Here is a 15,941-nt window from a genome sequence, read left to right on the forward strand (position 1 = left end):
GTGTGTGTGTGTGTATCTCTCATGAATACATAAATAGAATGTTTAAAAAAATAATATTAAGCAAGAAGCAAAATGCAAAGTATTACATGCGACACAAGCCCAATATTACCCACGAATGCATAGACAAGGAAAAAAAAAAAACGGAAAAAAGGAAAAGAAGAAATAGAACAAAGCCCCAATAGTGAATGTCTCTGATTAGGATAATTCTTTGCTTTATTCATTTGTCTGTATCATCTATTATTCTATAATAAACATGCTTTAATATTATAATCAGAAAAAAATATATTAAGCATGTTTTTTGCTACAGCATTATTTCTTTAGGTTCTTCTTAACCTCTGCTACAGCCTAAGTTTCTTGCTCCCAGTGGGAGCTTCAGAAGGTCATTCTCTTTGAAGGCATCCACAAGCTAGAAGTGAGTATTATTTCCAAGGATATGGAGTTGGAAATGTAATGCAAGTTTATCCCAGTTGTATAGAAAATACTGAAATAAAGAAGCTGTGCACCTCACTTGGTGGCAGGAAATGAATCCTCATTAAGGATGCACCAAACTCTCTCAACTGCCCAAGAAATGGAAATTTAGCTCCCATGCCGTAAGCCTTCTCTTTTCTGCTAGGATGTTTATTTCTTCCAGAATTTTTCATCTCTGTAATGTCCCTTGTTTCTTTTCTCCCCTCCAGTCCCTGCCTCTTCCAAACCTGATTAGCCCTGGTCCTGTTCACAGCCTGCCCAGGGTCCTCTAGACAGACCCCCCCACACACACTTCCTCTGATCAAGTGAGCCCAGCTGGACAAGGCAGCCTGCCTGAGATCCAAGGTCCATAGTGGTGTCCTCTGTATTTGGGAGCACCAGAAGCACCATCACTCACTTTGACTACCAAAGAGCTTTGGCAAACAGTTGATTCTACTACAAAAGCTCCTTCTTTCTCTGAGGGGAAAAGTAAAATTAATGGCAAAATTGTTCATCCAATTGCATGCAATAATGGAGACTCCTCCTTGCTTTAGCCATTATTTCTGAACATACTGAAAGGAATATGGGTTTACAGTCACCCCAAATCCGGATGTGAGACCAGACTCTACAACCAAATGGGGGAGCCTATGCAAGGCTGTCAAGACGGCTCATCTATAATACAAGCCTTATAACTTTACAGTGCTGTTAGAAGAATAAAAGTACGTAAAATGTGTGCATGAGAGACCATAAACCTAGCACTCAGATCTTTGTTTCCAATATCATTTTCCAGTAAAAATATCCAGGGATCCTTGGGAAAATCGCTGATTCCAGGACTAGAGCAACAAATACATAAGATGAGCCTGAAACCCCTTATAGTGCCAAAACATAAAGGGCTTAGAAACAAAACAAAACAATGGTGAGGATATATCTATAAGGAATTGGAGCAACTAAAGATCTCCCAGTGGCCAAAGCTAAAACAATCTGAGTGACAAAATTTAAAAATTGGATATGGATTATAACCCAAAGTATAATATAGATATCCGTGAGTCCACACTGATGTAAATAAAGGATAGAGTAAATAAATAAATCAAGGAGAAGAGATACATCTTCTATACAGAAGAATCCAAATAATTCATGTTGATACTATCCCCTACCTCCGGGAGGGTTCCATTGCTCTCCACTCATGTGTGGGCTGCAAACAGTGACGACTTCCTTCCAAAGAGTGCAGTATGGAAAGAAGGAAAAAAAGAGTAACTTTGTGGTGGAGAAACCTGACCAGCCTCAGCCAGGTGATGGAGGTCAATATCCACAATAATAAATCATGTTGGTGGTATGTGCCCTTTGCAGGATGAGATGAGAATGGCATTTGCCTCTGTAATGTCCCCCCCAAAAAAACTCATAATTCGGGTCTAATGATGAAAAAAAACATTAGACAAAACCCAATAGAGGGACAAAATATTCCACAAAATATCTGCCCAGTACTCTTCAAAACTGTCAAGGTCATCAAAAACAAGGAGAGTTCAATAAGCTGTCACAGCCAAGAGGAGCCTAAGGAGTTATGAAAACTAAATGTGACATGGTTTCCTGGAACAAATGAGGAACATTAGGTTAAAACTAAGAAAATCTGAATAAATTATACACTGTACTTAATAGCACTATGTCAATATTGGGCCATTAGTTGTGGTAAATATAAAACACTAAAGCAGGATGTTAACAACAGGGGAAACTGGGTTTGGAGCATATGAGAGGGCTGTATTATTTTCACAATTTTTCTGTAAATTGAAAACTATTTTAAAATTAAAAGTTCAGTCTTTAAAAAGCAGTGTGAATACAAAGTGTTTATTATGGTAATTGGGAACTGCCTGGTCCAAATTTACAGCATCCCTGCCTTTGTTTATTGTCTTGTTAAAGTAACTGAAGCCACCTTGATGGCAATCTCAGGATTTTGATCTGGATTATGTTATAAACTGGCTTGGGCTTCACAAAACAAAAACCCCGCCTTGGTTTAGTGAGATAACTCTGCCCTCTAGTGGCTTCATATTTTATATACGTTTAGTGGCAAAGGACAGTCTGCATGTGCCAGTCACTTTTGGTGTTTCAAAGTCCAGACAAGAGCCACAATATACTCAGGGCCCTTCTGCTGGAACAATACCCCACTTTACCTTCCCGAGGGGTCTCTGAGGAGAGACACATTTAAGGGAGGGAACTGGCTGGTGAGAATGTAAAATGCACACTTAGGCTGGTGTGCAGTTTAACAATGTGAACCTGAAGACAAAAATGTTTATGCTTCTCTCCCAGTAATTCACTCTTGGAAATTGTTCCCCAGGGAATAATACAAATTATAGAAAAATATTTAAAACACCAAAAATGTCATATATAATAATGAAACCCCTGAAAAAAAAAAACGAGTTTTTAACAATCAGGGAATTGTGGAGGAAAAGAAGGAAGGAAGTGGAAAAAAGGAAAATTGTATCTATATCTAGGACTATTGTGCAGTCAATAAAGGCATTCCTAAGAATATTAAAGACATAGTTAAACTGTTCATGATACAATGTTTAGTAAAATTTACCAACAGGGTGATCAAAACTTCGGGGAATAATATAGATAACCATATATACACATACACAAATAAACAATGATACATAGTTCTCGGGTCACAGCATGCAGAAAATGTAACTATTTTTTCTATGACTCAACTTGATTTTGTCTTAATCCCTCATTTTTCCTGATGGGAGAAAAAATTCAATCACCCCAGGTATTCCTCAGCACTCTGTATTTAAATAATCATTGAAGGATTTACCCCCTTCCTTCCTCTTTCCATTAGATTGACACCAGTGTTCACTGGAATTTGGTGTCACAGGGTGAGGAAAGGCGGGTCCTTCCCCATCCTCTGTCCTCTGTTGGCACAGGTGAGCCATCACTTGTCTTTGTTTATCTGGTAATTTGCCGATGCTAGGCTTGCCTCCACTGGGACGCTTGTGGCTTCATCGTGTTATCTCTGCTTTCTCTATACCTTTGGAGCAAAGAAAACCCAAGGGCACTTTCCCAAGCCTCCCGGGCCACAGGCAGTGTGGAGTGTGGTGTCCTGCAGATTTGCCTGGATTTGCCCATTTCTTCTCCACTACTGCTGCAACATGCTAACATTAAGGACTTCTGTGTCATCATTACTACCCTCCTCAGATTTCCTCAGGAATCAAGATATGGTTCTCTGCTTCAGGTCCCAGCTTCATCTCTCTAGGACTTCTATGATGCCACAAAGTATGGGAACGTCCCTGAGATTGACACTAGCACCAAACCACCCAAGCATACCTTCCAACTCTCCTTCCTCAGCTATGGCATTTCTATCAAATCCATGGCAGGAAAATTGGCTCTTGCTTCACTCATATTTCCAAAGTGTATTATGTATAAAAATAAAATTAAGTTTTTGTCCCCTAAGGCAAATTTGGAGACTCAGAAATCCTTTTTCTCTAAGTAATATCTCTCCCAGGAATGTCAAGTCTATTTAGAAAACATAAATGCTGATAACTGTCTCCTTCCTTTCTCTTCACATTCCTGTTGTAACTTTACTCTGAGTACACACAGAAAAGGTTTGTTGGTGATTGAACAAAGGAGGAAAGATGGGAGTGGAAAGGAATGAATATATATACACACATCATTTTTACATGCATATATAAGTATACATGTTCATATAAAGAATAGAGAAATCAATGAAAGGTTTCAGTGGCTATCTATGCATCTTTTTTTGTAATTTTCCATATTTTCTGAATTTCTAGAAGAAACATATTCTATGCCATCAGAAAAATGAAATTATATATAAAAAGGGAAGTAAACAAGGTATGGCTTCCAGCACCACCACCACCACAGTGAAGGAGAGGGATTAGGGGATCTAAGCCTTCCATTGGCCACAGCCAAAGCTCTCCTCTCCTCAGTCTCTGGGTTACTTGATCTTTAACCCCACTGATCACTGTCCTTGAGATCCACTTGTTCCCCAGCTTTCAGAGCACCAAGCTGTCTTAGCTTTTTTTTTTTTTTTTTCTAGTTCTCTGATGCATCAGAAACCTAGACCTCAAACCTGAGTCTGATGCTATAGTGGAAGGAAACTTTTGGAAGTCCTAGGAGGGAAAGAGAGTAATTCGCATGAAGGAGTAATGTCAACATTTGTGATCAGAGGATGTACAGTGGTAAAATAAAGATGCTATATGTTGACTTGAATCTGACAGGCTCTGTGACTACTTTGACTCATATGGCAAAAGTGACATCAAAGTCTCAAGACTCATGAGACTGATGGCTCTTCCTGCTACATAAAACCCTTCCTCTAGGATCCGTAAGCCGCCATGTAAAACATGAATTAGCCCAAGAATACCCTGCTGGAGGATGCCAAGCTAACTGTGTATATGCTGTTTGAAGAGAGATACGGTGCAATGGTTGCTGTTTTAAGCCAGCAACTGTTTGGTCAGTTGTTATGCTGCGACATAATTTGAGCAGCTTCCTTCCTATAAAAGGGAGTTAATACTACAGTAGCTACATAGAGGGAGCTTGTAGTGAGAATTGTAACAAGATTCTATTTTAATTATCTTCAAAATAGGTTCCAGAATTACTATGGGAGATGGGCGTTTTGTTGTTGTTTAGAAAAATCCCTTGATCTGCCAATTGGGAGTGGAAGGTAAGACCCTAAGGGTATGAGTTGGCACAAAGAAGTAAAATGATATAACTAAACCACTATGAATTGAAAATGGACAGAAATTTGGAAGTAGGGAAGAACAGAGAATAGAGAAGGTAGAGAGAAAAGGAAAGACAGCCAAAGAGGGACAAGCAACGTGGCCAGAGGCTAGAGCCCAAGGCACCAAAACGACCAAGAGAATTTTTTAAGAACATGGGTATATAACAAATTTGATTTGATTGGATATTCAGGATGAAAATCTCTCAATTTCTCCAGAACTTCCATCAAATTTGCTACCAATATAGATACCTTTTGTGACTTAAAAAAATAAAAGATGGACATTAAGAAAAATGTTTGAGTATCACACCTATATTGACTTGGTGACAACAGGGACAACAGGTGTCAGTTCCTGTACTGAAGTAATTTAGGTTAGTGGTTCCCCACTAGGAGTGATTTTGCCCCCCACCCCCAGGCAACATCTAGAAACGTCTGGAGACACTTTCAATTGTCATAACTGGGACAGGGCAGCCACTACCATTGAGTGGGCAGAAGCCAGGAGTGCTGCCAAAATTCCTCCAATGTGCAAGACAACCACCCACAATAAAGTGGGTAAAATGTCAAGGTTGAGAAATCCTGATTTAGAGGGAGCAAATGATCTGAGTCAGATGTGTCCATGAGAGCCTAAATCTCTGGCAAAATTTGTAGAAATCTTGGAGAAGACATTGGACTTTCTTACAATCCATTGAATGTAGTTTGAATCAGTCTTATTTAAATCATCAGGGCAGCATGGTTCTAGTTAATATCTGGGTTATGGCATCAAATTTAATGAATTAATCAGTTATGGTTCTTACTTGGAAGTAACAGAAACAGCCTCTGGGAAAGGTGAGCAAAAAAAGGAATGTATTAATAGTGGGCAGTTAGAGAATTGTTAGAAGGGCTGAAGAAAGGGGTCTGGAGACCATACAGAAAAGAACAATCCATAGAAACAAACTCCAGAATGGGTCCGTGAAGATTTCAGCTGCCAGGGACACTGCAGGAACGAAGGAAGGATATAATAGCCATCAGATAGAATGGACACTTGAAAAGAGGACAGGAGAGGAGCTCCAGGTTGGTGAACATGTGGAGAAGGGGGCAGTGTCTGCCTGGAGAGGATATGAAAGCTTGCACCCTTTTCCCACACCTCACCCTCTGCATATCTTCACCTGGCTGTTGATTCATATTTTTTATCACATCCTTTAACACACTGGTAAATGTCTGTTGGTCGATCAAGATGCCGTGGTGGAGGCTTGGCAGATCTTAAAGGTTTTAGTAAGGCACTGGATGTGATAGACCCAGGGCCCCTTCCCAAGGTCGTTCTTTGTGGAAGTTGAAGACCACCACCCTGATGCCTCATATTGGAAGAGCCAGATGATAGGGGATGAAAATTTTGGTTGAAAGCATCCTGGTTTCTCCCAATGGCCTTCTCATTCCTAATGAAGTACTACTGAAATGATCATATGTGGGTTGACAATTCAGTAGTATGAAACATGGCTGATTAAATAGGGGGAAAATATTTTTAAAAAATAATAAGAAAAGAAAAGGAAACATGACAAAAGAATTTCATTTTATAAGCATGTAAATGTTTTTCAGTCTTAACATGGAAAATCTAAATTCAGCCACTTACACTTAAAAGTTAAGGATATTGTAATTATCCTCCTAACTAGGCTCTCTGCTTATAGCTTCCCACCTTTAACCAACCCTTCTCCCGCTGGTAGATTAACCTCCATAGAACACCATTTGGATCATGGTGCTTCCTTGCAAAGCAAGGTCCTTTTGCCAAAAGAAAAATATCCAAACATTATTGGATATCTTCTAACCACTCTGTGATTTGTTTGGAACCTACTTTGCAGTCTTCTCTGCCGTTACTCTTCCAGGGAAATGTTTTGCACTATGAGCCCTAGATATACCAAACACATCCAAATGACTATGTGACCTTGAGAAAATTCATATATTTCTCTGAACTCATAAAAATATAAAATGGAAATCATATTGTCTGTACTGCTCATGGCAGTACTGATAACCTTAAACCCTGTGTCTTGATGAAACTGGAGGGTGAGCACTAGAGCAGTCTTTCTCATGCCTTTTTGCTGATGCAGTAGGACTACCAAATCCAACCCTTGCTCAATCAAATCTCTAAGCTGCAGCCTAACTTACAGAAAGCTGTAGCTCACAATAACCTTTTCTTCCAGTGCTCTTAAAACAACCAGGCCTTATTAACAGACGCATGGAATGTCCTAAAAGTCGAGAATACTTCAATCTCTTTAAGTCTTTCTTTGTAGACTATATATTTTAATGGGTTAAGAATCAGTCTCAGACTGCAAACTCAGATGTGCAATAAATATTGCATTTATTTACATCAACTGAATTTTAACTCTGAGCCCTTGTTTAGTTGATTTCTAAAAAATTCAACAGTTGTAAATATAGTGGTTCTCCTGATATGGAGAGTAAAATAAAATCAGGTTACTCTACCATTATGGAGAATAAAATAAAAGTAGGTTTCATGGTGTTTTAGACATTGATGGACAGGGGTACAAAGTAATCTGAAGCTCTAAGTTCAATAGAAATGTAGAGAGCAAACATAACCAGAAGACAATATTCTATTCTTGGAGAATAATAACACTATCACTGGAGAATACTGACAATATTACTGTTGTTGTTGTTGTTATAGCTGATGCTCATAATGGCAGAGCTAGGCAGTCTGAGCACCTTTCATTCCCAGCTTTACTCATGGTTAAGTTGGCCATATGACTACTAGGTTCTGGCCAATAAAATGTGGACAGAAGTGATCTGTACACACACACACACACACACACACACAATATCATATTACTCAGACACCAAAAAGAATGACATCTTGTCATTTGTGAAAACATAAATGGACCTAGAGGGTATCATGCTAAGTGAAATAAGTCAAACAGAGAAAAAAAATACCATGTGATTTCAGTTATTTATGGAATCTAAAAAACAAAACATATGAACAAACAAATCAGAAACAGACCCATAAATACAGAAACAAACTGATGTCTGCCAGAGAGAGGGAGTTATGGAGTGGTGGGTAAAATGGGTAAAGGATAGTGGGAGGTAAAAACTTCCAGTTATGGAATGAATAAGTCAGAGAGACGAAAGGCACAACATAGGGAATATAGCCAATGGGACTGTAATGATTTTATGATGACAAATGGTAGCTACACTTGTGCTGAGCATAGCATAACATATGAGGTGTCAAATCAATATGTTGAATACCTAAAACTAATGTAGCATTGTGTGTCAACGAGTGTCTATTGTTTTTTTATCTAGTATTACAGTTTTAGTTTTTTACTTGGATTATGTAGTCATATTATAGACTTAGTTGAATTTATAGCGATTTTTACAGAAAGCTGTAGCTCACAATAACCTTTTCTAATAGGTTTTCTAATTAGCTCACCTACTTTGTATTACATTACATTTTTAATTTTTATTTTCATTTTTTGGGTCAATACATTTTATATTATTCCATTTTGCCCCTTTGATAACTTGTCATAGACTTCTTTACTGACTGTTCTCATTTCTTCAGTGCGGATCTCTGACAACATACTGAGGCATTACCTTCAGTTCTGGATTCCATAGATTGAAGAGAAAAAGTAGCAGACTTTCCAAGTTCTAAAAAGGTGAGCAATAGATAGTTTAGGCTTAAAAATCAATGACTGAATAGAATAAATAAAGAAGGAGGGCTGAATCAGGTAATTCTTTAAGGGATCCATGAGATACATGGTTTTATAATAGAAGGGACTGCATTTACAACAACAGAACACCATCAATGGTGTTTACTACAGTTGATTCCTTTTAATTTGTATTCTGGTCTTGATCCATATAGCCAATTGCTATTGTAAATTGTCATCAGATTACCTGGAGTATCTCATATTCAATGTATCCTCCCTTCCTCACTGTGCCAGCTCCCTTCTCTGTACTCTTCTCTCACATAACAGCACCATCATCCACCCAGTGGCTAAGCCAAGAACATGGACATCATCTCTGACTTCTCTCTCTCTCTCACTCATTTTCATCACCAAGTTTGACTGCCTCTATATCTTATCTTAAAGGTTCCTCACATCCATTCACATCTCTCCATCTTTACTTTCTCACTGACTACCTCTTCTCTATTGCTTAACCACAGAACAATGCGTTAAGTGGAGCAGTAACTCAATTTATTGAATGAATGAGTGTTCACTATTGGCAGAAACAAACATTTTAAGATAAACAATGAATACGTTCTTGCTATATTGATTAGTCTCTTTTCAGATTCTAAAGAGGTGCCTACAAGGGATTGGGTGGGTGGAAGGTGAGGCCAGAATCAGCAAGGTGGAATAAAAGAGCACTGTAAAGGATATAAGTTTTTAAGTATCTGGGTCCTACTTTAGCCTAATATGAAGAGAGATGCTTCTCTCCTCATATTAGGAAACAGAACATGCAAAAGAAATTAAAAAAAAAAAAGGAAACAGAACATGCTGTCTCTGAGGTCATAATAACCAAAGCAAGTAAAACTTTGAAAGCCAATTTGCAATTCCCAAGTGTATTGGCTATCCGGAATTTTCAGTGGACTTGGTGGATCAGAGTAATGCAAAAAATCGGGACCTTCTCAGCCTCAGGATTTTATAGCATCTATAAAACATGTTTTACAGTTTTGCCCCAATTTTATGCTGTTAAGCTAAACATCTGATATCATATGGCACTTTAAACACAATGATTTATGGTAAGTCAGCAACTGAATCTGTAATAAAAAGTCCAAAGTATAGGTTTTAAAAGTAATCTACTGTATTTATTATTGACATAAGCAGTTACCTGTAGTCCTTTTGAACATCATCTTAGATTTAACTCATGTATTAAAGATATTATGTTTCCTACCCAACAAGGTCATCACCAAGGTGAAAACTATATATGGTTGGAAATGAAAAAGATCAAATGTGTAATGATAAATATTTAAAAAATAAGTGACATACAGGATTTCATCTTTCTATATTTCTGATTAATAATCATATTCTGTTTATCTTTCATACCCACCTCCTTCCTCCAGATCCGAACTCTGGCAACCACTAATTTTTTCTTCATCTCTGTGATTTTGTTATTTCAAGAATATTGCATACATGGAATAATACAGTCTATAACCTTTTGATACTGACTTTTAAAAAAATTCAACATAATTCCTGTGAGTTCTGTTTAATCTTATGTGGATTGTCTCATGTTTATTTCACTAGCATGGTTATAACTAGGGTGGCATAATTCAATTAATTTAAGAACTACTTCAATATATACCAAACTAAGAGCATCTAAATAGAAAGTAATTTCACAAAAAGGAACATTATTTATAATTGAGTCCATATTAATGAGTGAGAGATGCTTATTTTTAGGTAGTGTTAGAGCAAGTCTGGACAAAAATGCATCTAGTTCATCTAAAGGATGATTGGCAGCATAATCAAAAAGCATCCAATTTCCCTAATGCTAATTCAAGAGCTGTTTTAATTACACATTTGGAAAAATTTGGAAAATATTCCACTATCATTTTACCTTTGTAGAACGTATGTTATTTAGATTGTAAGCATTTATTGAGTTAGTTCTTCCCATGTGACACAGTAAGCTAAAAAGTCATGAAAAAAAAAACAAAACTTGCACGGGCTTTATAATAGTACATATTTGTATTGCCATATTTGAATATTGTTCTTTTTTTTTGAATATTGTTCTTAAGATACAGTATGTGAGCTTATTTTTGTTTTCACACAAACTTTGATAAAGCCCCTTTCTTTTCAAATAACCCAACAAAGGGAGGTCTACAGTTTGGGATACGTTTATGTCAAGAACTGTTTGCCAGGCCATGTCATGAGGTCCCCAATACCACCCTAGTTTCAATTATTCTCTAGGAGGATCCACAGGACTCAGTGTGTTAGAGTGATGGCTTTATTACAGAGAAAGGATACACAGCACAATCAACAAAGGAAAAAGGTGCATTGGGTAAAGTCTAGAGGAAAACAGGCACAGGCTTCTAAAAGCCCTCTCCCAGTATAGTCACACAGGACACTCTGAATTCCCCCAACATTGAGTTGTGACACTACATGTATAATGTTGCCAACCAGGGAACTCCATTTGAGGGTTATTACCTGGAAATTTTCTTGAGGGCTTATTACATAGACCTCTTTATCTAGCATATATCCACATTCCAGACTCCTAGAAGGAAAGCAGATACTCAGCATAAACTACATTATTTGCACAGTTTGGACAGTGAGCCACGTTTATCAGCTAATGGGTGGGAACTCTCCTGAAATCTAAGTTCCCAGATACCAGGCAAGGGCCAACCTTGCAAGTAGATGTTCTCAAGGATAGCAGCTATGTTAATTCTTTTCTGTACATAGGCCCATTTAATGTACTACTTATCATTCTGATCTCCCTCTCTCTGACTACTGTGTTTTAGAACACAGGTGGGTAAGAGACAAAGGTTATCTGTTGATTCTCAGCTAAATAATATAGCAGAGACAATGAACATGAAGATGGCTAAGCAGACATGCCCCTTTCTCCTAGCATGAAAAAAAAAAAAAAAAAAACAAGAAAGCAAGCCAACAACAAGAACCAACACCTGAGAAATGGATTCACATTCACTAAGTCTATATTGTGAGTTGAGATACTGATAATGATACATGAAGTATCCAATTATATAGACATTTTATTTCATTTTAAAATCTCTTTCTAAAAAAATAAAAATAAAAATAAAAATAAAATCTCTTTCTTTAAAAATTCTTATATGTATGTGTTCATTACTATAAGATACTAGTACTCTGTACATATGTACATTTTGAAACTAAATAAATATGTATATATTTGGGATGTGTGTGCAAACTGATTTACTAATAGGGATTTCCCACCCCTGCCTTTGGGTCATAAGATTTTAGTACTGGAAGGAATCATATAGATTTAGTTAAATTTCCTCTTTTATATTACAGCACTGTTCACAGTAGCCAAGATATGGAAACAACCTAAATATCTGCTGACAGATGAATGTATAGGAAAATGCAGTAAATAGTATACAATGGGATATTATTCAGCCTTAAAAAAAAAAAAGAAGAAGAAGAAAATCCTGCCATTTGTAACTACGTGGATGAGCCTGGAGGACACTATGCTAAGTGAAATAAGCTAGATACAGGAAGACATATACCACATGGTATCACTTATATGTGGAATTAAGAAAAAGTGGAGGGGCACCTGGTTGGCTCAGTGGTTGAGCATCTACCTTTGGTTCAGGTCATGATCCTGGGGTCCTAGGATCGAGTCCCACATTGGGTTCCCTGTGAGGAGCTTCTCCCTCTGTCTATGTTTCTGCCTTTCTCTGTGTCTCTCATGAATAAATAAAATCTTAAAAAAAGAAAAAGTTGAACTCATAGTACCAGAGTAGAAAAGTGATTATCAGAGGCTGGTGTGGGGGTGGGAAATTCTGACTAAAGGGTACAAGCTATCAATTATAAGATGAATATGTTCTGAAGACCTAAGATATAACATGGTGACTATAGTTAATAATAATGTGTTATATACTTGAAATTTGCCAAAAGAATAGATCTCAAGTATTCTCATCATACACACACAAAATGAAAACTATGTGAAGTGACAGATATATTAATTAGCTTGATCTTGTAATAATTTAACAATATATACATAGTGCAAAATATCATTATATTCCTTAGATATATATAATTTTTAATTGTAAGCCTCACCATAATTAAGCTTGGGAAAAAATAAGGAAAATGGGATGCCTGGGTGGCTCAGTGGCTAAGCACCTGCCATTAGCCCAGGGTGTGATCCTGGAGTCTCAGGATTGAATCCCACATCAGGCTCCCTGCATGGAGTCTGTGTCTCTCCCTGCCTATGTCTCTGCCTCTGTGTGTGTGTCTCATGAATAAATAAATAAAATCTTTTTTAAAAAGAAAAAAAATAAGGAAATTAAAGCCCAAAGAGATGAAGTTGACTGGTCCAAGGTGATGAAGAAGTTAGTGGTAGGGACAGGCTAGAACCTGGATCAACCTTGAGCCATGTGGGAGCATTTGGCAAGATCCAGAAAGTGTAGAGGCCACAGTTATTTTGGGGGGAAGGAAAGAATGAGCTACATTACCCCTTGTCTCTATTTCCCTTCTATCATCTTGCCTTGACATCTTTTTGATATTTCCCTTCCCACAGGGGACTGACTTGACATGGTTTGCCTTATCTGGAGAGAGGAGAGGGAGATTTATGCCCTTTTCTTTACCTGGTGAGTGATTGCACACCTTGGAGTGTACGTGGGATGGTTAGACACTGGTCAGGAATACAATAGCTCAGAACTGTGCCATTAGTGCATTATTAGACATTATTTTATTCCTTTCTAACTTAATAGGCTAGAATTAGAAAAAAATTAAATAGTCTGGAACATCAGTAGTAATAATCTCTTATGTTTTCACAAGGCTTTCCAGTTATAAAGTATTTCCTCCAATAGTATAAACTGGTTATTGCTTAAGCCACTGAATTTTGGGGTAGTTTATATAACCAGAAAAAAATGGATAATATTATTAATTCTATCCAGGAGAATTCAAGAGTCAAGGATTTTAAATGATGAATGTGGAAGAAAAGAGCCCCAAGGCCTTCAGATTTCCCCTGATTACACCACAATACTATGATTCTTCAGTTTTAGTCATATCTTTATATAGAACCTTACAAAAAGGGTGAAGGACTGATTCCAGGTTAATGATTTTATATCCCCCTATCTGTAATTTTGGTTTGAATTTAATAGTATTCTTACACCATAGGTCTCCTTTGTATAATTTAATGAGCTGACTCTAAAATGTATGTGAACATTTGGGCTCTCTTCATAGTTTGGCTATTATTGATAATGCTGCTATATTAACTGATGAATGGATTAAGAAGAAGTGGCATATGCACACACACATGCACACACACACACACAAATATTATTCAGCTATCAAAATGAATGAATCTTGCCATTTGTAATGACATGGATGGGGCCAGAGTGTATTATGCTAAATGAAGTAAGTCAGAAAGAAAACAGATGAACATATGGGAAAGGGGAAAAGAAAAACAAAAGGGAGAGAAAAAAACAAGCCATAAGTGACTGTTAATAATAGAGAACAAACTGAGGGTTGATGGGGACATGGGTGGGGGGCATGGGCTAGACAGGTGATGGGTATTAAAGAGGGCACTTACTGTGATGAGCACTGGTTGTTGTATTTAAATGACAAATCACTGAATTCTGCTCCAGAAACCAATATTGTACTGTATGTTAACTAACAATATTTAAATTTAAAAAGTAACAAAAAGTTCCTTTAGAGTCTAAAAAAAATAAAATAAAATAATAAAATGTATGTGGAGTATCAAACATCAACAAGAGAAAGGACAAAAACCATATGACCATTTCAATAGATATAGAAAAAGCAGTTGACAAAGTACAACAACGTTCATGATAAAAACCCTCAACAAAGTAGCTTTAGAGGGAATATACCTCAACATAATAAAAGCCTTATATGAAAAACACACAGGCAATATCATACTCAATGGGGAAACACTGAGAGCTTTTCCCCTAAGGTCAGTAACAAGGCAAGGCTACCTACTCTCACCACTTTTATTCAACATAGTACTGGAAGTTCTAGCTATATCGATCAGACAACAAAAAGAAATAAAAGGCATCTAAATTGGTAAGGAAGAAGGAAAACTTTCACTATTTGCAGATGACATGAGACTATATAGAGAAAACCCTTAAAGACTCCACCAACAAACTATTAGAACTGATAAATGAATTCAGTAAAGTTGCAGGGTACAAAATCAATGTACAGAAATCTGTTGCATTCAGGGACCCCTGACTGGCTCAGTGGGAGGAGCGTGTGACTCTTGATTTCAGGGTCATGAGTTCAAGACCCACTTTGGGTGTATAGATTGCTTAAAAATAAAAAAATATATGTTAAAAAAGAAATATGTTGCATTCCTATACACTAATAATAATGAAGCAGCAGAAAGTGAAATTAAGAAAAAAAATCCCATTTACAATTACATTCAAAACGAAAAAATACCTAGAAGTAAACCTAACCAAAAAGGTGAAAGACTTGTACTCTGAAAACTATAAAACACTGATGAAAAAAATTCAAGACAATGTAAAGAAATGGAAAAACATCTCATGCTCCTGGGTTGGAAGAACAAATATTGTTAAAATGTCTATACTGCCCAAAGCAATCTCCGACTTTAATGTAATGCTTATCAAAATACCAACAGCATTTTTCACAGAACTAGAACAAATAATCCTAAAGTTTGTATGGAACCACAAAAGATTCCTAATGGCCAAAGAAATCTTGAAAAAGGAAAACAAAACTCGAAGTATCATAATTCCAGACTTCAAGTCATATAACAAAGCTGTAGTAATCAGTTCTCTAAATAAAATAGTTATTACACTGTGTAAATATAACATTGACAATTATCTTCTATAGAACTCATATGCAAATTACATGCTAAAACATATTGATGTGTATTTAAATGCTAAACAAAAAATAAATAAATAAATAAAAATAAAAATTAAAAAAAAAAATAAATAAATGCTAAACAAAACCCCCGCAAAACACAAGACTCAACTACCTGCTATCCAAAGAAACAAAAATCCCAGGTGTGATTATCTTTTCAATATAGGTTCCTCAATTTCTTAGGCTTTGAGTGCTTTGAGTACACTCTATAGGTTTTCAGACTATTGTGATACGTGTAGTTTTCCTCAATCAAAGAAAAAACTTTGATAAGTTATCATTCTTTTTTC

At 36.8% G+C, this 15,941-nt stretch overlaps 2 long non-coding RNA genes across 2 annotated transcripts in view; one reads left to right on the forward strand and one right to left on the reverse strand.

Moving 5' to 3' along the window:
- Positions 1–15,941, reverse strand: part of LOC144302611 (uncharacterized) — a 44,349-nt gene that overhangs the window by 7,962 nt on the left and 20,446 nt on the right. The gene's annotated exons all lie outside the window — the stretch shown is intronic.
- LOC144302610 (uncharacterized) lies at positions 5,057–10,328 on the forward strand. The gene is made up of 3 exons (XR_013369549.1): positions 5,057–5,110; positions 8,700–8,793; positions 10,197–10,328. It is a non-coding gene; the product is annotated as an uncharacterized LOC144302610 (long non-coding RNA).

The sequence above is a fragment of the Canis aureus genome, chromosome 31 (assembly GCF_053574225.1).
Source record: "Canis aureus isolate CA01 chromosome 31, VMU_Caureus_v.1.0, whole genome shotgun sequence".
Taxonomy (NCBI): Eukaryota; Metazoa; Chordata; class Mammalia; order Carnivora; family Canidae; genus Canis; species Canis aureus.